Below are 27978 nucleotides of genomic sequence, written 5' to 3'. Positions count from 1 at the left end.
CTGAGGTGTGGATCCTGTCCTTCAGACTGGATTTTACAGACCCCCGTGAAAGAGCGGTTCCATGGGGGAGCATGGAATTCTTGGTTGTTGTCTCAGATGTCCAGATTCTCACCAGCCTCAGCCTTGTCTGTGCCTCCTGCCTCCCCCGGGTCTTCAGTGGCGCCATACTCATCTCTCTATCAGTTTCTTCCCAGCAGCACCAACAGTTCTTGGCTCTGTCTTATTTTTGCAAACCTCTCTCCTGAACTCATGCCTCCCCCACCACAGCTTTTTCTCTCCTGCTCATTACCTATTCCCCCAAGACTCCTCTTCCTCATCCTCACTCATTGATCAGCCGATGCTCTGGCTCTTGCCTTTCCCTCCCGTTCCACTGAATTGGCTCTTACCAAGGTCACCTGCATATTTCTAAATACAACCAGTGCTTTTGAGACTTTGTCTTGCACAACCTCTTGAAAATCTGCAAAATGCCCCTGGTGTTGGGACCAGCACAGGAAGCCATAGGTGAACTCCTTCCAGCTTAGAACCCTTAGGTGGCTTAGATGTGTCTCTCTTGGGGGTCCTAAATTTGGACGGCCCAAACATAGAACAGGCAGGAAGACCCAATCTGTAGACCTCACCTGCAGAAGGCCTAGCCTCATGGTTTTGTGAACTGTACAGGCCCTACAAGGCCCTGTGCCTGGAAGGGCCTGGCTGAATGCTCTGCTGGGGCTGTCTTGAACTTATAATTTTGTCTTTAAACTTGTATTTGGTCAGTGAAATCTAATGGGGCCCTGGAGCGTGTATATGAATAAAGGAAATACACACAATAGGCATGTCCCCATTCCTTGCTCCCTACTCACACATTAGTGTTCAAGATGCCCTATAGACTCATGGTGTGCAAGAGTCCAGGGAGGCTCAAAGTGAGTACAAGGTAAGTGTGTTACAGGCGCAACACAATAAGAGGGGAGCTATGGGGACGCCTGGGTGGCTCAGTTGGTTGAGCGGCTGCCTTCGGCTCAGGTCATGATCCCAGCGTCCTGGGATCGAGTCCCACATCGGGCTCCTTGCTCGGCAGGGAGCCTGCTTCTTCCTCTGCCTCTGTCTACCACTCTGTCTGCCTGTGCTCACTCGCACGCTCTCTCTCTCTAACAAATAAATAAATTAAAAAAAAAAAAAGAGGGGAGCTATGACACTTTCCAACCAGAACTTCCTTGGAAATCAGAACGTAGACAATGGGGTTCCAGTAGAAGGGAAAGGATACAGGCACCCATGGTTTCCTTTCCTTCCCCATCAGTGAATCTGGAAGGGGCTCAGTTGGGTCATTTGGCTCAGCGTCTCTCTGGAAGCGGCAGTCCAGCTGTCAGTCAGGGCTGCAGTCAACAGAAGGCTTTACCGGGGCTGGAGAATCCACTCACAAGCTCACTCACCCATTGTCAGTGTCTTACCACAGGACCCTTTCTATCAGGCTGCTCACGGCACGGTGGCTGGCTCCCTTCGGAGTGAGGGAGGACAGAGAGCCCCAGACCAAAGGGGCAGGCTCCTGTAACCCAATCTGGAAAATGACACAATTTGCCTTTCATAGCCAGTCTGTACATGTATATTTTGTTCTTACCAGAACATTTGAGACACTGCACAAAATCAGCTCAACTGCTCTTGTCTTATTTCTCGATAGGCCCACATTCTGCCATGCTAGGTGTGGAGCCTACTTAAAAAAATAAAAGCAAGACAAAACAAAACAAAAAGCCATCATGACACGTTGAAAGAGAGTGACTGTGGAAGAAAGGAAAAATCTTTATATTTTTAATGCCTTCAGTGACATTTTGTCCTTTTTTTTCTGAGCCAGCACCCCATATTTTCATTTTGTCCTTGGCCCCAGAATTATGTGGCTGGCCCTGAGAGCTGGACCTGGCTGAAGAGGGCTTGCTAGATTCTCTGGGCTACAGGTAGCAGGACAGGGACAACTGGCAGGAGAGGAGAAGAGGTAGGGGTGGACGAAGGAGGCAGATTTGGTGCAGGCTCCAGATGTCTGCGTAATGGAACGACTTTCTAGGACTTAAATAGTGAGGTCCCCGGTTCTGGAAGGCTCTGTGCAACTGAATAAAGGAAACTTCATTTAAAATAGAGTTGGGGGGCCAAAAGAGGGAGCTCTCATGCCCCACCAACTCACCATCAATTGCAGACCCAACAGGAAGCAGGAAGATTTTCTGCTTGTCCAGCAGTATCCCAGTCGGCGAGAATCTGCCACAGCCACAGCCCAGCCAATGAGAAGCCATCACCGCCCTGAACTCTCACTTTCCTCCAATGGACTTTTCTTCCAAGCAACGCCTCCCAGCTTCTTCCTTTTTTCTAGAAGGTAATGTTCCTCTCTTTTTTCCTCTGGACTTGCTTACAGGTTGTCATAGGTGTCTCTAACGGCAGTTTCTCTGCTATTCCGGAATAAACCAATTTTGTGGCTAAAGACCATGTTATTTTATTTTCAAGGTCCATAATTGCAAGCACAAGTTAGGAGTTCTTTACAGGGGATATGATTGAAGAGATCCCTGACACCAGTGCAAATCATCTTAGAAACCTCCTCAAAGGCTAACAATTCTGTGACTTTTAGTTGGGGGCGGGGAAGGGAGGAAGACAGGTTGTAGTCCCTTCTCAGAAATCCCTATGTGACATAATGGGAAATATATATTTGGTCTTTGTCTCTGGTTCCTGACACAGAGCTTCTAATACTCTTGGCATTTCCTCAGTGATAAGAGTGTCTTTTGTTATAAATAACAAGCCCCTTTCAACCTTACCTGAGTTTATGCTAAAGCCGTGACTCTTGGTGGGCCCCTTGGTAGCCTCAGGATGATGCTGGTTGCCTGAGGAACCAGCCTTGTGATTAGAGGGTTGGAGCTTTCAGCCCCACTCTCAGACCTCCAGTAGGTGAGAGAGGCTGGAGATTGAGTTCAATCACCAACAGCCAACGATTGTATCAATTGTGCCTATGTAATGGAACCTCCACAGAACCCCCTAAATGATGGGGTTTGGGGAGTTACCAAGTTGGGGAGCATAGGTACATGCTGGGAGGGTGCTGAACTCTGAACTCCACGGAGACAGAAACTCCTGTGCTCAGGACCCTTCTGAGTCTCACCCTATGTACCTTCTCATGTGGTTGTTCATTTATATCCTTTATAATAAACTGGTAATAAAACCAGTAATGTGTTTTGTGGAGTTCTGTGAGCTGTTCTAGCAAACTACCAAACCTGCAAGGGAGGGGAGGTTGTGGGAACCTCTCAGTTTTGTAGCCAAGATGGATAGAAGTGTAGGTTACTTGGGGACCCAATACTTGGGACTGGTGTCTGAAGTGGGGGTAGTCTTGTGGAACTGGCCCTTAAACTTGTGGATCTGAAGCTGATTTGGGGTAGCTGGAGTCACGATTAAGTTGTAGGACACCCACTTAGTATCTGGAGAGTTGGCGAATTGGTTGGTGTGAGGAAAAACACCTCACATTTTTTATGTCAGAGGTTTTATGAGTAAAAACACCTCCCCTTGGGATCAATTATTCCAGAATTCTTTACTTTCCAGATTTTAGAAAGAAAACACTGTGCATATATCATACATTATGTCAGACCCCTAGGGGAGTTTGAGGAACACCTCAAAATGGAACACTAGTATTTCTGGATGAGCAAAGCCTATGTCAGGGTTTTCTTGGAAAGGGGTTCAGGTCAGGTCAGATTGTTTCGCCAAATATGGGAAGCCTCTGGAATTCACAGTTTTTTTGGACTTTGGTGTTGCAGATAAGATATTGTGGATCTGCATGTGAACTTTTAGAACATTTTGCTTACTTTGTGGGGTAGGAAAAATCATTTTTCCTCTATCCTTCCAGGTTCTTGGCTGAAGTCCCCTGAAATTAAAAAATGGATTAACGGTGCGGGGGGGGGAGGGGGTTGACAGAAGTTTATTGACATGTATCCCTCCTGTATGCATGGGAAATACCCAAGAATACTGAGTAACTCCCCAACATGGCCCAAGCCACTGCTTTTGTTTTTTTTTCGAGAGAGTATGATCAGGAGGTGAAGGGCAGAGGGAGAGGGAGAGAGAGAATCTTTAGCAGACTTCACACCCCGTGCAGAGCCCAACGTGGGGCTAGATCCCATGGCCCTGAGATCATGACCCAGGACGAAATCAAGAATCAGATGCTTAACTGACTGAGCCCCGCAGGCGCTTCTAAGCTACCACTTTAAATACCATCTCTAGCTACAGCCCAAAGAAGATGTAGGGGGGCAGTGATGGGAGGTGACCAGGAAAATTAAAATACACAAGGGTGAGTTTGCTGTGCAGATTTAAGGGGTCATCTTCCACACTGATTAAAAAGTTTCTAGAGATTTAGTCATCCTCAACTTCCTGGTACAGAGAAGAAGACTCCCTTACAAACGGAGACTTCCCTTATGAATGCTCATCTCTCTCACAAAAGGGTAACTTCTACTCAGTTTTCTGAGTGTCTCCTGTATCTGCTGTTTCTTGAAAATAACCAGCTGAAAGCAATCCTTACACCAAAGAGGCGTAGACTGTGGTTGTAAATTCTGCTCCTCTTCAACTTGAAAACACAGACAGAAGGAAAATCCCAAAGAATATTTAAACTGAGGTGCCTGTAGCATCTTTAGATTTCGTGATTGAAAAGAGGAGCCAGAGCCTGTGCCGTGGGTTAGGTCTGAATGAAAGTACCGGGGGCTACTCTGTGTATTGGATGCTCACGACAGTCTTATGAGTGAGGACTCATGGTCACCCTCTTCTGCAGATGAGGAAACGGTGGTTTACACGGGGCCAGCATCCCATAGTTAGTCAATGTTGGTGCCTGTGTGGGAATCCAAATACCAAACTCTTTCCAGAACATTGAAATCTCCCAAACGGCACCCAGCGAATGCATGTCAGGCAGTGCTATTATTAATGTTGAACTTCTTCCTTATAAGGTGACAAATAGCAAAGGCCCTAAGCCTCCCAAGGCCTCCTGCCTTAGCCTGCTGCCCTAGATCCTTCCCTGGAATCTTCCAGACTCTCACACAGCGGAAAAGGCCGACCCAGGCAAAGCAGGGAGCCTCCTGCATCAGACGCTGTCTCTGTTATGACTCTGTATTTTGACTATTACACCTGTTGAGGAGCACTAAGATACTGATTATCCCAACCCTCAGGGGGCCAGAGCACCTGAGGCTGTTGCCGTCCATCACGAAGAGTGCCCTCCCATACGCACCGCAACTATTCCTAATGTGTGTCCCACTGAGATAAAGGTTAGAAAGCCCTGCACAACTGCACATCGTATTCCATGCTTGTCTCAGCCTCATGACCATCCGGAGCTTCTGCCCCGCCCCCCCTCCCCATAACGGACAGTAATCAGAATTTCCAGGCAGGAGCCCAGGAAGGTGTACTGTGCATAAGCTCTCCAGGGGAGTCCCCTGATTGGGCAAGTTTGAAGATCACCGTATCATTCCATTTATTTTGGTCAGAAGGATTGACTCATTCTAATTTGGGGGTGTGACAGTAAATAACTATCCCAAGCTCTCAGACCTAAGCAACTTGATAGCCAAAACCTCCCAGCTCTAACTATTTCCGCTTCTCTACAGCCGCTTCCTCCCTTTGTCGATGTATATGTGTACATTTCCAGTTCCCATTTCCCACGTCCAGCTCCACTTCCTGCCCTGGTCTGGCTGCTTCACCCCAGCCAATGGCTGTAGAATATTCCGTGAGCGTGTTCTCCCATTGTTCTCCCTTTGCTCCAACCCATTGTTGGGGTCTCAGAATTAGTGAGGTCCCTCCCCTGCTGGCATTTGACCTCAATTGTCCATTCGTCTACCCAGTTCCAGACTGGCTTGTTTGGGCAATAATCTGATAATGTTTCTAATCATGGGGAATTTTCCATGTGTTCTCTTGCCCAAATATTGAGATTCCTGCACAGGTACTGGTAGCTTGGTTACAGAAAGAAGGCTTTTCTCCCTTCCCTTTTCCCAAGACTGACTGTGGCCCCTCACAAACATTGTGGTTATATCTACAGATGCGTGCCTTTACACCCCAAAGAGCTTTTGGTCAATAGACAGGTGTTTTTATGTTCCTCTTTTTCTGAAGGATAAGGAAACATGGTGCTGTTGGGGAGAAAACCATTTTATTTCCGTCCTTCTAGATTCTTTGGCTGGTCTAATAATCAAATTAACATAAAACGGATTAACAGGAGAAAACCAAGTTTAATTATATAACCATGGGTCCTGATAAGATTATGAGACCCAAGGACAAGGAGGCAATTGAGGCTTATGTGCCATCTTGAGTTAAGGATGGCCTGGGGCGGGAGGCTTCTAAGAGGGTGATTCAAAAGATGGTAAGAAGAGCAGATGTTTGGTAATTAGATGTTTGTCCTGCCGAACAGAAAGGTCATTCAGATAAAAGAGGTACTCTTGGTAATAGCTCACTTGCTATCACCAGGCCCCTTCTCTGAATTCTTTTAGGAGGTTTATGGGAGAAGTAAAAGTTTTCTTGAGTCTGCAGGGTCTTAATGACTTCAGCTAATAACAGTCCTCAGGCCAAAGTGGCACATTGTGGGGACACTTGTTCTGAACCCCTTTAGGGCCAAATGGAATATTTTGGGGGGACATTATTACTGATGCTACTGAAAAGAAGTGAAATTCTTTTCTGTTTAGGTCTCAGGAAATAAACTTTTAAATTTAAAATCATTACTGCTCATAAGCCTCTCGTTCCTTCATTTTCCAGTCTGTTGATTCTGTGGGAATAATGGTTTCAATAGCATGAAATATTATACACGAAGATGCTGATTCACATTTTGTTGTGGAACTGGTCTGGAATTGGAGCCTGGCAGCCTGTTGTTTACTGTGTGACCATAGAAAAGTCACTTAACTTCTCTAAACGCCCCCCTCCTTTTTTTTTTTTTTTTTTTTTTTTTACATGAAAAGAAGATGGCAATTGCATTAGGTGCAAAAATGGTTCCAATCCTCCACCCTTCCTAAATCCTCACCCTCAGCAATGAGTTGCATCCATCAAGAAGTGATGGATTTTCTAGTTCTCATCCCTCTGAATCTGGGTGGACATTTTGATTTGCTTTGGCTAAAAGAATGATGGGCACCAGTTCCAAGTCTAAGCTCAAGAAGCCTTGCACACTCGTGCTCTCTCTTGGAACCCTGCCCGGCTGCAATGTGAGAAAATACGGAACGGCTTACTGGAGGATGAGAGGCATGTGGAGCAGAAAGGAGCCTCTCTGGGAGCCACCATTCAGATCAGCCGGCCTCCGGTCTGCTTGGCAGCTAAGCATGGAGATGTAAGTGAACGCAGCCAAGGCTAGAAGACTTCCAGCTGAGCCCAGCCCAATCTGTCTACATGCAGAACAGTGAGTGAAATAAGTGGTTACTTATTTTTAAGCCACTATTTTTGGGGTGGTTTGCTAGGTAGTAAGAGCTGATATAATATACTCATGTTTTAGTACTTTTGTGTAAATAAAATTAGGCACTGTACATGAAACACCTGAATCAATACATAGTGATAAACAGACTTGCTAAGATGACCTGCTAATCCAGCTAAGGTATAAATTTTTTAACTTTCCAGCAGAACATGTCAGTTTCAGGGTCCATGGCTTATATTTAAAAATAAATACATTTCCTTGAAAAAATATAGCAGTAATAGAAATGGAACACTTCAAAAAGAACTCATAAAACTTAGCTATCATCCCACTGCCTCTAACACAGGGTGGAGTCCAGATACCTTAGCAGGACTCACAAAACCCTTCAAGGTTATGGTCAAGGTCCTGCCTCCCTCCCCACCCCACTTCCTGTTCCTTCTTATTATCTTCAGATGTTCGTATAAGTAACATCTGAGACATCCATGAGGTAAAATGCCTCTATCTGGTTCCTTAAGGAAACAAAAACTCACAGATAAAATCCATTTTTTAATCAACCTTATTGGCGTATGATCTACATGCAATATATTCACAGCTTGATGAATTTGACAAATGAGTACACCAGGTAACCACCACTTCAATGGAGAGAAAAGCATTTCCAGCACCTCAAAATTTTCCCCTGTATGTATGTATGAATTCCATTCACACCCATCGTTCAGGTAACCACTCCTCTGATTTTCATCTCTATAGACTCAGCGCACCTGTTCTGAGAACTTGGGAATGCCATGGCCATTCAGCAGGTACCCTTTCTTGACCGACTTCTTTCTCCCAGGATAATGTTTTTGAGGTTCATCTATGCTGAGGTGTGTATCAGTAGCTCATTCCTTTGTATTGTAGGGGCCTACTTAGCCAGAGCAACTCCATCTCGTTTAAACAGCCATTTTGTTGTTCATGCAGTAAACTTAAACTGACCCTGCACCCCCCAACCACCGCCAGGGGAACTTACTTAAAAGCAAGTCTGGGAAACCAGTAAAATATGGTCGACCAGTCCCTGATAACAGAGCCCAAATACAAGGACAGGTCAGGTCAGATGGAGATAACAGAGCCCAGAATGCAAGGACGAGTCAGGCCAGGTGGAGACATCCAATCAGTAAAGCACACCTACTATCTCCCTAACCACCAAAGAATGTAAACCCCGGCTTTTGGGCGCCAAACTAGGGCGCCAATTCTGACCAGAGTGATAGGCTAGTTCAAACAGCTACTATAGGGTAAATTGTAATTCAATTGGCCACCCGTGTGTGACCTAGCATGACTATGCAACTTTCTCTGTGTGTTACAGTCTCATTGGCCAGGCTCAACCACATGGCCTTTGCTCTATAAAAGCTAGTCTGTGAGGCTGGGGGTCATCGCTCTCTCCATAAGAGACGCCCCGGCCGGTCGGTTTGATTCTCGGTGCTGGCGTGAAATAAAGCTTTGCTTGACCTTCGCTTTGTATCAGTCTCGCTCCTTTGATCACGGACCCCATCAGTATTGCTGAGTAATTGTCCATTATATGGCTATACTACCTTGTGTTTATCCAGCTGATGGACATTTGAGTTGTTTCCAGTTTTGGGCTTTCCTGAAGAAAGCTGGTAGGAACATTTACGTATAGGTTTTTGTTGCTGCTGTTGCTTGTTCTGGTTGTGTGTGTACATATATTTTCATCTTTGGTAAATACCTAGAAGTGTAATTGTTAGAGTACATAGCAAGTATATATTTATGAGAACTACCCAATTGTTTTCCAAACATTTGTACCATTTTATGCTCTGCCGGTCGTGCATGACAATTCCAGTTGCTTCTTGTCCTTGCCACACTTGATCTTATCAATTATTGGCCGTTTACAGATTTTATCTTGTGAAGTCTCTATTCATGTCTTCCACTATCCCCTTTTAAGTTGGGTTGTTTTAAAATTTTTTATTAGTGAGCTTCAGGTGTCCTTTGTGTAACCCGAATACCGATCCTTTGCCGGATGTTATCTACTGTAAGTGTTTTCTCCTGGTCTGTAGCTTGTTTTCTCACTTTTTTAATGGTATCCTTTGAAGAGTCAAAGGTTTGAATTTTTTTTTTCTTTTAAGTAGGCTCCCAACCTGGGGCTTGAACTCATGCCCTGAGATCATGACCTGAACTGAGATCAAGAGTTGGACACTTAGTTGACTGAGTCACCCAGATGCCCTGGACTTTTGAATTCTTAAGATGTCCAATTTATCAACTGTTTTATGGCTCGTGCTTTTTGTGCTTTAAATCTTGGCTTACTACAGTGTCATAAGTACTTTTGCTTCTGTTTTATGGTTTCAACTTTTAAGTCTAAGCTCCATTTCAAATAAATTTTATGTATGCTGTGAGGTAGTTTGAGGTTTATATTTTTCAGTTAGAGATCTACAGTTGAGTCTTGAACAACAGGGTTATGAACTGTGGAAGTACACTTATATGTGGGCTTTTTTTTTTTTCACTAAACAGTAGAGTGTAAACAGAGTACAGTACTATAAGTGCACCTTCTCTTCCTTATGCTTTTCTTAATAAAGAAAATAAATCTCTTCTCTCTCTTACTTTTTTTAAAAAAGATTTTATTTATTTATTTGACAGAGAGGTCGCAAGTAGGCAGAGAGGCAGGCAGAGAGAGAGAGAGGAGGAAGCATGCTCCCTGCTGAGCAGAGAGCCTGATGCAGGGCTCAATCCCAGGACCCTGGGATCATGACCTGAGCCAAAGGCAGAGGCTTTAACCCACCGGGCCACCCAGGTACCCCTCTTCTCTCTCTTACTTTACTGTAAGAATACAGTATATTATACATATAACATACAAAATGTGTGTTCATTGACCTCTATGTTATTGGTAAGTCTTCTGGTCCACCATAGACAACTATGAGTTAAGATGACCATTAAATATGATGCTATCTGTGACCCGTCATCGATGCCCTCTATTAGGATTGAGGAAGTTTGCTTTTTCTACTCTTAGATTTCTGAGAGTTGGTTCTTCCCATTTCTTAAATTTTTTATTTTAGACTATAAATGGATGTTGGAACTTGTCAAATGTTTTTTCTGTATTTATTAAGATAACCACATGGTTTTTCTCCATTCTATTGATGTAGTCAATACATTCATTTTTAAAAATAAGTTCTAAGTGGGATGCCTGGGTGGCTCAGTGGGTTAAACCTCTGCCTTCAGCTCAGGTCATGATATCAGGGTCCTGGTATCGAGCCCAGCATTGGGCTCTCTGCTCAGCAGGGAGCCTGCTTCCCTCTCTCTCTGCCTGCCTCTCTGCCTACCTGCAATCTCTCTCTCTCTATCAAATAAATAAATAAATTCTTTTAAAAAAAGAAGATACCATTAAAAAAAATAAGTTCCAAGTGACTTCAAAATTATATAACATTCACTCCTTTCAAGGATGTGACTCAACGATGTTTAGTAGCTTTATTGAGTGCTGCAATCTTGATGATGAATTAGTGTTAGGTCACCTTCATTCCCCTGGTTAAGATCCTTCATGCCCATTTCAGTTAATCCCTGTCCCCCCCCCCCACCTCCATTCCCAGGCAACCACTCATCTACATGATACATTTGCTTTTTCTGGACCTTTCCATTACACATGGAATCATACCGTACGTGGTCTTTCGTGTCTGGTTTCTTCCACTTAGCATACTAGTTTAAGGTTCTTTCTGTGATGTAACACATGTGAGTAGTTTGTACCTCCTATTGCCTATCCATCGTGTGGATATACCCACTTCATCCACTCACCAGTCGATGGACATTTAGGCTGTTCTTGGCTTTTGTGAATAATGCTGCTATGAACATTGATGTGTCAATTTTTGGATGAACATGTGCATTTCCCTTAGGCAGACACCCAGGAATGGAATTGCTGTGTTGTCTGGTGGTTCTATGCTCAACCCTTTAAGAAACTGCCCAGCTGGTTTTCACAGTGGCTACACTGTGGGATCTTTTTGAATGTTAAATCAAACTTGATTTCCTAAGATGAACCCCCCTTGGTCATGATATAAGAGACTTTTTCCCCGCCTTGTACATGTTGCTGATTGGATCTGTTAATTTTTTCAAGTATTTTTGCATCTATAATTACAAGGGATCTTTATCTGTACTTTTCTTTTCTGGAAATGTCTTTGTTTGTTTTGGAATCAGGGTAAAGCGAACCTCATAACACAAATGGGGAAACGTTTCCTCTTCCTCTCCTTTCTGAAGGAGTTTGTGCAATGTTGATATTACTTCTTTTTAAAGCATTTCACAGCATTCATGAAGGAAGCCACCTGGACTGGGGGTTTTCTTTGTGAGAAGGTTTTTTCCTACAAATTCAACTTCTTTCATAGCTACAGGTCTCTTGATAGATTATTTCTTCAAGAGTTAGTTTTGGTAAGCCGAGCGTTCCGAGTTGTTGCATTGAATGACATTACAATTTTTACAATATGCCTTACCTGTTCTTTAACTGTTTGTGGGGTCTGGCTGGCATGGAACTCCAATATTGCCCAAGCATGACTCAATCATGGGGACCTTTATTCTGCTCTTAGCTCCTCGTAGCCACTACCTAGAGATGTCGGGTGTTTTCACCCCCACCAAGCATGCAGCCTACTATTCACCGAAAGACTTGTAAGGACCCGGAACATGGATTTATGCTTGCCCTACCTCCCTCCTGTCTGAATGTCTGCCCCACAGATTTCAACCACTTCAGCTTCTCTGGCTCCTGCCTCCCGGGATCAGAGGAACTCTGCGGTCTGTTCAGACTCCAGCTTGCTGCATCACAGCTGGGAAACCGTCCTCACGGAGGGGCTGGGGTTATAATGGGGCTCTTCCTGTAAGTTCCCCTTCTCCCAGGGCTGGCACGCTCACACTACGTAATGTCCAACACCGAACAAACAGTTGCATATCTATTTTGTCTCGTGTTATGGTTGTTTATGGTGGGATGATTAGTTGGGTAGTTACTCCATCATAACTGGAAAGCAAAATCTACTTTTTTAGAAGATTTTATTTATTTATTTGAGAGAGAAAGAGAGAGAGTGCAGAAGGAGAGGGAGAGGGACAAACAGACTCCCTGCTGAGCACAGAGCCTGATGCAGGACTCCATCCCAGGACCCCGAGATCATGACCTGAGCTGAGGGCAGACACTTAACTGACTGAGCCACCCAGCACCCTGCAAAATCTATTTTTAAGTTTTAACCTATTTATCATAAATCCTTTCAAATGTTTTCATGCAATCATCATAATCGTTTTAATGAATCTCTATTCTTTCCCTCATTTGAGTACCATGCTTTATTAATCTGTGATTCTTATCAAGCACACTCAGACCATTTTCAGGAAGCAGCCATCTTAGGTAACAACGAATCTCTACCTGTAGCCTTTTGCTTTTGTTTGGTTTTGTCTATGAAGTAAACACCTCAATGTGAAATTATTTTGAGTCAAAAGATGCAAACATCTTCATGGCTGGTAGATGTAGGAGCATGAAGCTTTCTGGCACATTTGTATCAATAGCAATACCGAGTTGTTCTAATTTTTTTCAAGTTTAGTCTATTTTGTACTGATTTCTAGTGAAAATAAGGATTTTGCCCCTCTTTGCTAGGCTTCTTGAGAATATAAGTTGGGCTGTGTGTAGCAGACACTACAATTTCATTTTTTCTTTCTCACATCCGCCTTGTTTAATTTCTGCCTGTTTTGTTATATCCTGTCATATCCTCTTGTAGCAGAGGCAATGCTTCCCTTCAACTCTTTGAGCACCCTAGACCTTCCTTCCACGAATTGAGCCCATCCCAAGACCCCTCCATCCCCCCAACTGGATCTGGTTCCCTGTCTTTAATCTGTGAGCTTGGCCAACTCCCTCCTTTGTTACACTGAATTTCACTAAAGCTCTGCATTCATATTCTCTTTCTAGTTCTCAAGGATGCATACCTTGCTTCCTAGTCCCATTTCATCTCCTCTGAGTGTCTCTTCCTTCTCTTTTCTTCTTTCATTGTTACCCATTTGGGAGTGGTGTTCAAGCATGAAGTCCCCCTTCTCCATCAGTGACCCAATGCCTAACCTGAAACAGACAAAACCCTGTTTTCCCCCTGTGTTTGTATGCTACATCCCACCCCTATGGGCCCAAACTTAGTCCCTTTTTACCTGGAGGTGGTTAGCACACAAAATGGTGTTTGTTTGCACAACCTGCAAAATGCTAACTCAGGCCAGTGCTGCTGCCCTTTTGTTCCCAATGGGAATGACTCTGAGTCAATTGAAATGAACAAATGTTTATTGTGGTCAGCTATGTTTGGTTGGTGGGATTGAGGATTAAAATACACCAAAGCAAAACAAACCATGTTAACAGCTCCTCCTAATAAGGAAAGGTAACAGTTCCATGATTAATCTTCCCCAAATGGTGCTTGGTTTGAAAATCTTTGGTGGTCTCGGAAAACCCTACTGTGTCTTAGCACTTGACAATTTTCACTGCCATCTACCTGTCCAAACTTCTTTGCCTGTCCTCTCTACTCTAGCTAAGCCTATACTCTCCCACCTCAGTCAGTTCCCGTCTTTGCACGTTTACTCAAACCTGCAGGAAATTTGCTTGTAGCTGTAGCAAGGGCTGTTGGATAGTCTAGTCTGGGGCTTTGGACAGTACTGTGTCCTGGCGACATGGCCTTAAGATCTAAAACACAGGGATGTATATTAGTCTGCTAGATCTGCCAGAACAAAATGCTAGACTGGCTGGGTTAAACAGCAGAAATTCACCTGCTCATTGTCCTGGAAGTTGGAAGTCTAACATCAGGGAGCAGACGCATTGCTTTCTTCTGTCCTTGGCTTGCCCTTGGCTGCCCTGCTGCTCTCTGTGCATAAATATCCCTGCTGTCTCTCTGTCTTGATTTCTTCATCTTATAAGGACACCAGTCAGATTGGATTAGGGTCCACTCTAATTATCTCATTTTAACCTAATCACCTCTTTAAAGATCCCATGTCTGAACACAGTCACATGGGAGGTTAGGGGGTTAGGGCTTATTAAAAGAGAGAGAGAGAGAGAGAGAGAGAAAGAAAGAATAGAGAAACAATAGGCCACAAATGGAGTCACTCTTGCTGAGCCCTACCAAGATTTAATACCTAACCTAATTGCAGGTTCCACCTCCCCCAGCAATGGAATTTTAAACCAATCAGTTTGGAATCTCCTAATCAGCCCTAGTGAGGAAGTCTACCGAGGACCCTCTGCCTTTTCCTAAGGGAAGGTAACCTTGCCTGAAATCATCCCTGCTTTTAGAACCTTCTTTGTCCCACCCTCTGCTTCTAAAAACGTTCCATTTTGCAAAGCTCTTGGAGCTCCTTTCTACTCGGTAGATGAAGAGACGCTGCCCGATTCATGAATTGTTGAATAAAGCCAATTAGATCTTCAAATGTACTCAGTTGAGTTTTGTTCTTTGACAGGCGTCAGTCTGAGTTCTGGGGGGAATAAGGTTGAGTCCCTAGCAAGATGGGCTCTGAGATTGTGGGGATGGGTGTTCTGATGGTGAGAATGGAGGGCAGGGGTGAGGTCAACACCCCAGAGATCAATGAACAAATGCACTGGTAGTCACCCACTAGCATTTTGAGCTGTATTCTTTTAACACAGATATACTTTATTTGGCCATTATACTTATTTTTTTTAAAGTTATTTTCACAAACAAAGGTTCTCTTTATTACTTTTCTTGAAACCAGCTTCGCTTTTGGTGTACTTTTGATGGAGGCCTTAGCCCAGATCTTCTGTCATAAGGAAGACAACATAGCAATGGCCTGGTAGATGCAACAGGTGCTCAACATCATTCTGGGGACACAGGAGGGCCTGGCAGGGCTCCAGAGAACCAGGAGCATGCTCTGTGTCTAGAGTGTCAGCCCCTCCTCAGATCCCGTAGACTGCCATCCTGTGGTCAGGTGTCCCCAATGCTGCTTGACTTTTCAAAGGAAGCAGAAAAATCGCATTTTTTAAATGTACAATACCCCCACTTTAACATACCAGCTCTACTGCTTAAAAAAACACTGTGAAGCTCAAACAAGACAAATTATTATTGTATTTCTAATCTTTGGCATAAAGTGAGAAAAAAGAAGCCCTAGGACAGAGCTCAGAGAGGTTCTCCTTTTTAATGGCTAGAATTTTGCAATCTTTCCTGGCCCAGTTAAGAATAATGATTGGATGCTGAAATCATCAGATGAAAGGTTAATGTGGGACTTTATATGAGAGACCTTACCCTACTCATGGTGGGGCAACAGACATGATGCTTTTCCTGGTGTGTGATGTAATAGGAAATGCCCAAGACCACCTAAGAACGCCACCAAAATCCCTCAACTGGAATCTAGTCAAGCCTCTAGATCAGATTCCCAGCTTACAGGAAATTCAAAGGTCAGAGGAACCCATCAAAGGTCATTACAAGTATGTAGGAAATTCTACTGGACAAATGGTCTGAGTTGTTTTTTTAAGGGGGCAAAAAAGAGAGAGGAACCATTACAGATTTAAAAAGATTTAAGAGACAAATCAGATGCATGCAATATGTAAACTATATTTGGATCCCGATTAGAATGACTGCTTAAACAAGTAGCACTGAGACAGTAGGAGAAATTGGACCTTGCCTAGGTATGCATGGACATGGACGGAATTACTTTTAATTTTATTACACGTGACTATGATTTTGCAGTTGTACATTTTAAGATTTTTAAGATTTTTTTTTTGACAGACAGAGATCAGAAGTAGGCAGAGAGGCAGGCAGAGACAGAGAGAGGAGGAAGCAGGCTCCCCGCTGAGCAGAGAGCCCGATGCCAATTCCAGGACCCTGGGATCATGACCTGAGCCGAAGGCAGAGGCTTTAACCCGCTGAGCCACCCAGGTGCCCCTGCAGTTATACATTTTAAAGGCTTTATCTGTTGGAGGCAAAAACTGAAGTATTTATGGGTAGAATAATATTGTTAGGTCCCCCAATAATGGGTCCGTGATTAAAGGAGCAAAACTGATATAAAGCGAAGGTCAAGCAAAGCTTTATTCTGCACCAAGCATCAAGAATCAGACCGAACGTTCAGGGCCATGCCTCTTACAAGAGGGGGTGACCTCTCTCTGTTTCATAGACTAGCTTTTAAGGGCAAAGGCCATGAGGTTGGGCCTGGCCACGCAGAGGTGGCCAATGAAATCGTAACACACAGAGAAAGCTGCACAGTGATGCTAGGTGACCAATTGAATTACAATTTACCCTAGTAGACATTTGAACCAGCCTATCACCTTGGTCAGAATTGGTGCCCAAAAGGTACCCAGAGGGCGGGGCCCATACTCCTTGGTAACTAGGGAGACAGTATGCATCCCCCCATTGATCGGATGTCTCCAACTGACCTGACCCACCCTTGTATTTTTGGGCTTTGTTACCTGGGACTGACTTCCAGGACTTGTTTTTGAGTAAGTCCCCTGGGGGAAGGGAGGCAGAGACAGTTTAAGGGTTAAACAACAAGGTTATTGTTTAACCTGGATGGGAGTGTTCTGGTTAAAACAGGTCCTTACAATATGATATCTGGGATTTGCTTTAAAATACTCTGATATGAGAATGGAGGGCACATGAAATAAGATGAACAAAATCTTTATAATTATTGAAGCTGGTGGTGGTGAATTTGTAGTGGGGGTCATTGTATGAATCACTCTACTTTTATGGCTATTTTTAAAATTCTATAATAAAAAAAAGAGAGAAGCCCAGCATGAATTCTGGATAAGCAGGGGGCCCTTGGGCAGTGTGTCGCCCTCGCTGATCCCATTTCTGACACTATGCCTTGATATGCAACCATGAGCTGTCTTCATCTTGATTTTGTCTTTCTTTCAGCAAACATTAAGTAAACACCTATTATCGGTAGCTGGGCAAGAGCTGAGTCCAAAAAGAGATGTTATTTTGGCATTCTGCACCCAGTTCCAACCTGTGGGGCTCTTTTCTGCATCACCAACCCATTCTCCAACACCAGTTGGGTGTCGTACAATTCGATTCCTTTGGGACACTGTTCACCTGGAGGCAGCACCAGATCCCACAGGTTAAGGGCTCAGTCCTACAGAATTGTCCCCTCTTCCCCACCTCAGACACTGACCAGAAGTCCAGGTGGTCACCTGTGCTTGTGGCCCACCAGTTATAGATCAGAGGTGCCAACGACCCCCTCCTTGAGTTGGATTCATCTTCTGGAGAAGCTTACAGAACTCAGAGAAACATTTCACTAACTAGATCACTGGTTTGCTATAACAGGATATAATTCAGGAACAGCCACATGGAAGAGATGTATAGGGTCAGGCATGGGGGAAAGGCATGGAATTTCATGGCCCATCTAGGTACACAACTCTCCCATAGGTCTACTTGCTCACCAACCCAGAATTTCTCCCTACCTGTCCTTTTTGGGTTTTATGGAGGCTTCATTACATAGTCGTGATTAATGAGTCATTGGCCATTGGTGACTGAGCCCACCTCCAATCCTTCTCCCCTCCCCAGAGGCCATGGGGGTGGGACTGAAACTTCCAGCTCCCATCCCTAAAGTCACCTCGTTCACACAATGAAAGACACCTTTAGCTTCTCTTCACTTAGGACATTCCAGGGGGTTTAGGAGCTCTGTGGCAGAAATGGGGATGAAGACTAAATATATATTCCTTATTATAAATCACAATTTCAGCTATTTTTACAAAGAAATGTTTTCTTTCCTAATTCTTTGAAATAAACTTCCCTGTTTCTCTGAACTTCTGGAGCTCCTGGCCTATGCACTGGACCCTCCCACCTAGAGACTGAACCATCTGCAGCCGACTCATCTTGTTCTTGTCATTGCTGTGTTGCTCTGTAACATCACCGTTTATGGACAGCTTATTGTGCATTTTATTTGTCACGGATTTTTTTTTTTGCATAAATTTGGCTTTTTAAAACACTGCCTTGAATAATATCTACCTTGACTGTTGCAGCTATTTCTTTTGGCACCCCTGAAATTTGGTACCAAGATTAGTGTCTTACTTGCCTTACCGGATCCTGGCCCCACAGGTAGGTCTCTCAAGTGCTTGAAACTGGGTGAACATCTGTTATTCTATTTATGAATGTTCTGAAACCTTCTACGGCACTTTTCAAACATCTGGACAGAAAGCAGGACAAAGAGGATTGGTCCTCCTAGTGGAACCCTGAGTGGCACTGGAGACCTACAGTTCTCCCCAAATCCTCTCCTCATTGTCTTACTTACATTGCAGTTTGATGGCTGAGAAGATGAGGAAGGAGGGGGGCAGGAGATTCTCTTTCTAGAAGTCGAGGCCTTTCTATGGCCCCAGTAGGCCTCTTTGTTGCTGATCTCCTTCAGCAGGCCACTGTTTCTTTCCACAGACTCCAGGACTCCTCCTCTGCTTCAGGACGCCATCTTCTCTCCCCTTCATGTATCCAGACATCGGGACCTCAAATTTGGCTGGCAATGTCTCTCGGTGCAGCAGGGGGCATCACACACCACCCCCCAGAGTCACTATGGTCACTCCCAATTGTGTCCTCAGCTCCTGTCAGCAACTTGTCCTTCTGGGGCTTCATGGTAGATTCTTAGCAGTCATGAATCCTATAGGCTGCCTACAGACGCTGTATGGACTGGCATTTCTCCCTGCTCATTTTCCTTTTTAAAAAAATTTGAACAAAGAATCACTCTTGGGTGTTTCAGAGTTGACATTGCCAACTCTCTCTCTCTCTCACACATCTACCATTTCACTTAAGGGCAGAGGGAAACCCACATCTGTATGGCTTAAGCTAGAAACAATCTTAATAGTTTGAAATGGAGGCCAAGTTGGTTTGGGGATTATTTTTCCCAAAGATGTAAAGACAAACAGAAGGTGACCATGCAGCACACTCTGGCTTTTAATAAGACAGAATGACTTTCTCTCCCCACACTGGTGAAGGAGAACGGTATACGCCACACCATACAATGCGATTTTGGCATATTGATTATTTTGAATTAAAGGAACTTGTGGAGGAGCCTCTGTGGCTCAGTTGGTTAAGTGTCTGCCTTCGGCTTGGGTTGTGGTCCCAGACTCCTGGGATTTAGCCCCATGTCAGGCTCCCTGTTCCACAGAGGCCTGCTTCTCCTTTTTCCTCTGCTCCTCCCCACTGCTTGTGTGCTCACTCTCTTTCTCTCTGTTAAATAAGTAAACAAAATCTTTAAAATAACAAAACGAAACAAAACAAAAAAACTTTGAGAAACAACCAGTACAAGAAGGACACCTTGACACTTTGTCCCCCGAAAACAAGAGATGAATCCCTCTGTGAGAAGATTCTCCACATCTTCTCTTCTCCGCATACCAGGAGGGTAGAAGACACCCTTATCACCAGGAGTAGGAAATTTAAGAGCTGAGAAACAAAGCTTATCACTTCACCAATTTACTATCTCCAGGCCCAAACCTTTTTCTTGTCAGTATTCCACAGATTCATGGTTTTTTTTTTTGTCTAAAAGGTGTAAAAGCTTACTGCTTTGGTCACCTCTTTGAGCCTCAAAATAACTGTGTGTATGAAATTAAATTTGTTTTTTCCTATGAATCTGTCTTATGTCAATTCAATTATTAGACCAGTCAAAGAACTTAAAAGGGAGGAGGGAAAAAAATTTCCACCCTTACACTGACATCCCTACCAGGGAGTTATTTCTCTAAGATGTTCTTGAATTAATAATGTCCATGATTCTCCTGAGAGAAAACCTCTCACAAGGGCCTATGATTTGATTCTTGGGCCCCTGCGAAAGGAGCCCATATCAGTAAGGCTGGGGATGTGCCTGTAGATTTCTGGTACCATAGCCTCTGCTGGGTCTGAAATGAGGAAAGAGAAGAAACAAGGCTTGCGCATTAGTTAAGCTGTTGACACTATGCTTAACATATAGTAGGCACTGGATAAATGTTGTCAACTGGGTGGTTGAACCAGCATTAAGACATCACCCAAGAATATGTGACCCAATTTCTTCCTTTTTTAAAAAGATTTTATTTATTTATTTATTACCAGTGGGAAGCTGAGCAGAGGGAGGGGGAGAGAGAGAATCCCAAGCAGACTCCACACTGAACGTGGGGAGCTGAACTTGGGGCTCTATCCCACAGCCCTGAGATCACGTCCTGAGCCAAGCCCAAGAGTAAGACACTCAGCCAACTCAGCCAACTGAGTCACTCGGGTGCTCCCTGTGTGATCGAATTTCCAGAGAAAACTTCCAAACTTCCTATTACCTTCAGTGGTAAGCCTAGAATTCCTCCATAATTGCTTGTGGCTTGCTCCTTATTTTATGTTACCAACACTCAAAATGAAGGAAGTCTCCAGAGGACAGGTGGGAGGTAGGAGTAATTTTTCTGGGCTTGTTGTGGTTCTTGAAGTCTGCATTTGGACCAACAAAGTCCTTTGGGAATAAGAACCAGGTATTTCATCTTTGTGTCCTCTGGGTCTTGTACAGAATATGCTACCCCAAAATATGCCTCGTTGACACATGGATTATTTTGTGAGACGGCAGTTAAAGGCTGTTGAGAGACAGCAGTTAGAGGCTCTGAAAACAATAGAAGTTAGTTGTAAGGGATGTTTGTTTTCGTAAAAGAAATCCTCATTTGCAAGCCTGTCTCCCTCTCTGTACCAAGAAGAGGTGGTTCTAAATCACAGGAGACTCGTCACTAGAGAAGGCTTGGCTTCGATGTGTGTAACACCCTTGCCCTTGTTCGCCATGCTTTTTCTGGTAACTTTCCATACCTGGCCTCTCCCAAGCCCCTCACCACAAACATGCTTTCCTCTGTCTTTAGTGCCCATGTAATATTTAAGCTGGTGGTGTAGGCCACCTCAGAGGAATGGCTCATTTTTCTGTGAATATATCCTATGTCTTTATGAGGTATATGTTAATTATCTTATATTTATTTTCCTCTTGTTAATCTGTCTTATTGCAGGGTAGTGGTCTCAGTTGAGAGCTCAGAAGGATAGAAAGGAAATTATTTTAATAGGTAGTCAAGAAATGTCCTTTGGTCCCTTGAATCAGTGACAGGGAGAAGGCACTCTTGTCTTGTTAGTGGTTAGCATAAGGATTCGTGCACGGTGGGTAGTCACTGAAGACTTATTCAGTGTGGGGCCAAACAAATGATTTTTCAGAACACTGGGAAGTGAGAAATATTTTGGCCTGGAAAAGTACAGATTCTGGCTGGCTTTTAAACATACTCCAATCACACTCAACTGCTGACGAACTTGCTTCGAAAATGTTAATTTCTTCCCTTTGACTCAGTGCCTCTCTGAGCAGATTAAGATGTTTATCAGTGAATCCTTGGAGGGACCCTGAAGCCAGCACTCAGGGCCTTGGGAGAGAACCAAGGAGTTGTGAAATGTTTGGAACAGGGCAGCTGGAGGCCCTGTGACTCCTGGCCCCTTCTCCCACCTTCTGCATCCCATCAGGGAAAAGGACATTAGACTTTGTTGAGCATTTACTCCACAAGGGATATTCCCTGTAGTACCAAACTTAAACCACACAACCACCCTAGACAGTAGGTATGGTTCTCAATTTACAGATGGAAACTAACCATTAGGAAGCTTAAATAACCGGCCCCAACTTATGTGTGTGGGAAGGTAGATGGCAAAGCTGGAGCACAAACGGGGTCCCAAAGCTTGTGCCTTGCCGCCATGCTGCTTCCTGCAAGGCTGCACGATGTCAGCCTCACCCACCTCTGTTGCTTAAGCTGCTTTTCTGAGTCCCAGATCTGACCATGCCAGTGCCCATACCAGGAGCAGAGTGCTGCCCTATGGCAGCAGCAGCCACTTCTGGAATATATGCTCTTTCCCAAGAGCAAACACAACCAGGAAAGCCATTCACCTTCAAAAGACTTCTCACAAATACCTACTTTTTTAATTGTTTTTTTTTTCTTTAAAAAAAAATTTTTTTTTAAATTTCTTTTCCGTGTTCCAGAATTCATTGTTTAGCCACCACACCCGGTGCTCCATGCAATACATGCCCTCCATAATACCCACCACCAGGCTCACCCAACCTCTCACTCCTATCCCCTCCAAAACCCTCAGTTTGTTTCTCAGAGTCCACACTCTCTCATGGTTCATCTTCCCCTCTGATTTCTCCCAACCCACAAATACCTACTTTTAAGTAAAATGGTCTCTTTAAAAAAATGTCATAAGCACTACTAAAAAATGAAATTTTAAAGATCTTAGTGACTTTGTTCGACCATTCATGAATCAGACAGCATCCCATCAAGAGGATGGTTGTTAGCTCCAAGGACTGTACAATCAGAAGACTTTCAGAGGCAGAAGGGGGCAGGACAAGGAAGTAGCCAGCAAGGACTGGATTATTTCAGCAAGATCACCTTCCTCAGGCAGATGACCTCCCTGGTGCTGACCAGGTAATTCCAGGTTGATGGGTTAAGATTACATTCCTGGGGGTGGGGGTGGGGCTGAAACTCCAGTTTGATGACCTGGGCTTAGCACAAGTGACTCCATTTTAGGCCTATTATCTCTTTGTAACAAGTCCCCCTTTGGATCAGACTCACAGTTTAACTAGAGGCGCGATCAAAGTGTAAGGCATTAGCACCATGCCTAGCTACAGTTCTGAAGTTCTTGTAGTTTTTGCTGATCCTTGGCAGTATCCATAGGTCATAAGATCTTTTTGAAGAATCTCTATGAACCTCACAGGTCATGACCTCGGGCTCACTTTTTTTTTTTTTTAAGATGGTCATTCTCTGTTCCTTTTTTGACATTCCAGTCCTGGGGAGATCATTAGCTTAGTGGTTAGCAGCTGCAAACATGCATCTAAAGCTTTTGGGAGAACACAGTACACCAGGGAGACCATTGTGATTATTATAAGCAGGACCATTCCCAATGTCTGGAGTACACTTTGGAAACACAGCCTCCAACACCCAAACCAATCAATATCAAATAGTCATAAAAATACTCCATTGAAAGAGTCACTTTCTTAAGCCAAATGGTTTGTTCAGTAATATTATGGAGCTGAGTTTAACTCTCCCCAAAGTGTTAACCCAGGTGCAGCAAGTGGTATTGGCCACAACACAGATATCTCCTTGCTCAGCTAAAAGATAATCAAAGGCTATCATAATATCAAGATCAACCATGGCTACGGAGTCTAAGGAATTTTGTTGGGCACCTATTGCTTTAGCAGAAGACTGTAATATCTTAGGAGTTATGGAGAGGTTCCTCATTACAGCTTCATTTGCACTCACTCCTAGATGGGGAAGTGGGGAAAGCCAAAGGAAGGGAATCCTGGATCATGAAAGCTTCCTCATAGGTCCCTTCTAACTCAACGATGTAAGTGCAGGGGAGCTGACTAATGAGGTATTTCAGTTTGATTGTGGACAGTTAGGGGCACAGATAAGTGAAGCTGTCTGGTTGTATGCTAGCTGTCAAGACATTCATGGGCTTAAGAAGAATGATAACCAGCACAGGCAGAGGTAAATCCTGTTGGGGCATGAACCACTCCTGCTAAGGGGGCACTGTTTTGCATCTGCCCATCCAAGCCAGGGGTCAGTTAAGTTTCTAGCACTGTCAGGAAGTAAATCTCCTAGGCTGAAATAAAAAGGTGATCTAAATTCCTTGCAAAGATGGGTGCTGCTGGTGAGATCTTTTTGTGACTGGGGGGCAGACCTGGTGTAGGTAATCATAAGAATGTGGGGGTGCAAATGTACTATGGTCTGCATAGGTATGTGTGTCTAGTTGGGTACAGGTGTAATTAGAGAAAGGTAAAAATGAGGCACTGGGATGTTCTAGCCATAAAAGATTCTGTAAATGACTTCTGGCACAGGGGGTCAACTGTAGTTTACAGTGACATTGGGAATAGAAGAGAAACTGATCACAAGAAGGGCCAGGAGATCTTTAGCACCGTGGACAGATTTGGACGACAAGTTCAGCAACCTGAAGGTTACCCTCATTGGCAATGGCCTGGGATTTAGGGATGATGGCATTATCTTTCCAGGCCAATGCCAGAGTGAAGGAAAGAGAAGAAGAGAGGGTCTTGTGTTTAGTTAAAGTGTGAAGTTCTGGCGTCTTGGGAGAAAGCAGTCTATCTCCACGTCAGCTGCTTGTCTCCCTCGTCAATTTGACTTGGAGGTCTCCAGTGTTTGCACAGGATCAGGTGACAGGTGGAAACTTCTTCAGCTGTGAGTTGTGAACCCAAGGTTCAATGCCTTCTGATTCTGCTATAACGTCAGTGGTCAGGAGCGCTTGGCAAAATCCCTTCCAACACAGCTCTAGGGCTGTCTTCCTCTGGTGATGTTTCCAGGATGCCTAGCCACTAGGCTCCAGACTGTGACCAACAGGATTTTTTTTTTAAAGATTTTATTTATTTATTGACAGAGAGAGAGAGAGAGAGAGACAGAGAGAGAGCGAGCATGCAAGCAAGGGGAACAGCAGAGGGAGAGGAAGAAGCAGACTCCCCGCCGAGCAAGGAGCTCAATGTGGGGCTCTATCCCAGGACCTCAGCTTCAGACCTGAGTTGAATGAAGACAGACACTTAACCAGCAGAGCCACCCAGGCACTGCAACAGAATTTTTTGAATAGGGTTCTGGGGAGGCTTTTTCAACCTGTTGATGATAGACTTTAGCATAAGACACTAAGGATATACAGTAGCTGATCACATTCGCAGGCAACAGATGTTGGTCTACCAGTGATTATCTCATGAGGAGTGAGCTTATGTTTCCTAAAGGGGGCACTTCAAACACTCAGCACAACCCAAGGCCACACTTTAAACCAACGGAGTCCAATAGTTTCAGCCAGTTTAGGGATTTTGAGTCTGAGGATTCCATCAGTTCTCGTGGCCTTGCCTGAATATGGAGGGTAACAGGGACAATTTCAAAATGTTTGCAAGGCTTTCCTTTAGGCTTATAGGATTTGCAACAAGGTGAGTGCCCCCATCACTGGACATGGTGGTAGGTATACCCCAAGTGGGAATCACATTTTCTAAGAGCTTATCTGCCACTGTGAGGGCATCAACCTTGGGGCAGGGGACTTTCAACCCATTCAGAAAACACACATCCGATAACCAGAACATTCTGATAACCCATAGGAAGAACAGTTGAATAAAGTTTGGTTGCAGGTGCTCTAAGGGTCCAGAGGGAGGAGGTTGGAGGGCTTTGGGAACGCATAATAGTCTTTCCAAGATTATGAGCCTGACAGGCCAGACATCGGTGGCACACTGCCTTGGCGGTTTTAGAGAAGTTTCCCCACCAGTGCTTGTTCATAGTTTGAGTCGTCTTAAATGCACTGTGGTGGGTGAAGGACACAAAACCCTAAAGATAGCATCTGCCGAGGAGCCGGGAAGAGGCAAGCAGCTGTCCTGGGTTTCCAATAGCCCTGACTGTTCATTGATTTTATAGCCATTGTTTGCCCATCATGGTTTCTCTGAGGCAGGAGCAGAATGCTGCCATGTGCAAGGACCAGGGGATGGCAAAAGTCTGGCAATTGGGGATCATTTTCTTGAAGAAGCAGAATGAACTTCATCCACATGCACCACAGTTTTTGGGGATCCCGTGGTTTCCACCTTTGCTTAATAGTCAGCCAGGGCATTTCCCTGACATTCAGGCTCAGTTCTTTCAGCGAGAGCCTCAATTTTGGTAACAGCAGCTTCAGAAGGTAAGAGAACAGCTGAGAGAAGCTAGTTTCGTGGTCCACTTACGACTGGGGTCCCGGTTGTTACCACAACATCCCCAAATCATGGACAACCCCAAAGGCAAACCAGCCGTCAAGATAAATATTAATTCATCCCTCTGATAAGTGGTCTGCTCCGGGGAGGGCACGGGGCTCTCCCGGGGGTGGACTTAACTTGTGGAAGGTGTCCCCTCTCAGGTTGCTCACACAAGGCAACAGCTAAGGCAGCTTGGTAATTTCCTTTTCTGTCTTTACCGTCTGACCTACCAACAAGCAAAATTAGATCAGGATTAGTCAAAGGATGCCTTGTAAATCAGGACTCAGTGTCATGAAACGGGATGTTATTCACCATCATGGGGCTCGCCTTCGTCAGGCAGGGGTAGGAGAGCCGCAGGATTAAGAATGTTGTAACATCTAAGATAAAATTAGGTGGTGACAGCAGAAGGATCTCAGAGGAGGTCACTCTGCTTGCCGCGAGACGTTGGGTCCTTTCAGAATTGAGGAGACTTTGGACAGCATGAGGGGTTTGTAAAACAACGTCATTTCCTAGGGTTTTATCGGCGGAAGCTTCTGTTAACTTTGCAGCTGTGGCTCTAGCCAGTTCGGATAGGCTGGAGGGACGGAATCAAGGTTCGTGCCATAGAAAGTGATAAGCAGATGTTCCAGCTGTTGTATGAGCATCCCCAGGGCGGGCTTGTCTCTTTCCTGCATAAACTAGGTGAAGCGTTTTGAGGAGTTCGGTAGCCCCAGGGCAAGTGGCTCTCATAGCCCTTATTCTAGTTGTGTAAAGACCGGCTCACCTTCACCTTCCTAAGGAGGGGGCCCAGGGACTGAAAATTTTAGTAAATTCCCCTAGAGTAGGGAAGCCAATAGAGAAACAATGGGAACCTAGAGCTACGATGCCAGCCAGGCCTAGGAATCTGTGAAGCTGCTGTTCAGTTGGGCACCTACGGAATTCTTGCATTAGCTTCGTTCTCTTTGGAGATACCTGGATTCTTTCAGCACCGAGATTATGACTTAGGTAATGAACGGTATCTAGAAGTCTTTGGAATTTTTATAGCCTATAGCTGTTCTGCCCTTTTCAGTAACTTGCAGCAAATGAAGGGAAGCTTTTATGGATGCCTCTTGGGTAACAGAACACAGAAAGAAGTCGTCTATACATTGTAAAAGCGTCGATTTCCCAGAGAACGGGAGGTGCTTTGAACTTGGAGGGGCACTTGGGGGAAATAAGAAGGGGCCTCAGGGAACCCCCGAGGTGTGGCTATCCTGCTAGACTGTTAATTGTTCCAAGTCAAGGTGAGTTGGTACTGGCTGTTGCGTCAACAGGGATGCTGAAGAAGGCTGAACACCGGTCCACAAAGTGAACCTCTATGAGCTGGTGGAACTCATGACAAAAGGGTGTCCGGGTTTGGGACAACTGGGAAATGTGGAGCCACTCTCTTGTGAATAGCCCTTAAGTCCTGCACAAATTGTCATCGTGCCCATTAGGTTTCTGGACTGGCCAGTTCAGCCTGTTGGGGGGCTGGCTCAGGGGATGATTAGCCCATGGGTGGTCAGGTCTTCTATGACTGGTGTGCACCCTTTGTAGTCTTGGGCTTTAAAGGATGTCGAGGCAATCTGAGACAAGGGTTAGTCATGCCTCCCAGAATCTTTAGAGGCTCTGTACCTTTTATTCTTCCAAAGTCAGTATTAGAAGTAGGCCACAGATTTTAGGACATCTTGATTCAATTAGAGGACTTTCGCTGGAATCTGTCCTCTTCTATATCAAGGACAGATTGTAAAGCAGATAAAAGATCAGGTTGTTGTTGGTCAGGAAATTCTAAGGTGGGGCTTCCGTCAGAGGTAAAACATATTAGTGCTTTTAATTTAGAAAGGAGGTCTCTCCCTAATCGAGAGCTGAATCACAGCAGAAAGGAAGGTTTCTCAGTGGAAGATACCAGAGTCATTTGTCCTGGTTGAGATAGAAAGTCTCTCTGAATTTTATGAGATACCCCCACTATGGAAACATCATTTTTCACTTCAAGTGATCTGTTGTCCTATCACAGTGGGTTG

The sequence above is a fragment of the Martes martes genome (assembly GCF_963455335.1).
Source record: "Martes martes genome assembly, chromosome: 7".
NCBI lineage: Eukaryota > Metazoa > Chordata > Mammalia > Carnivora > Mustelidae > Martes > Martes martes.
The sequence above is the reverse complement of the archived record's forward strand: the minus strand, read 5'-3'. Positions refer to the sequence as shown.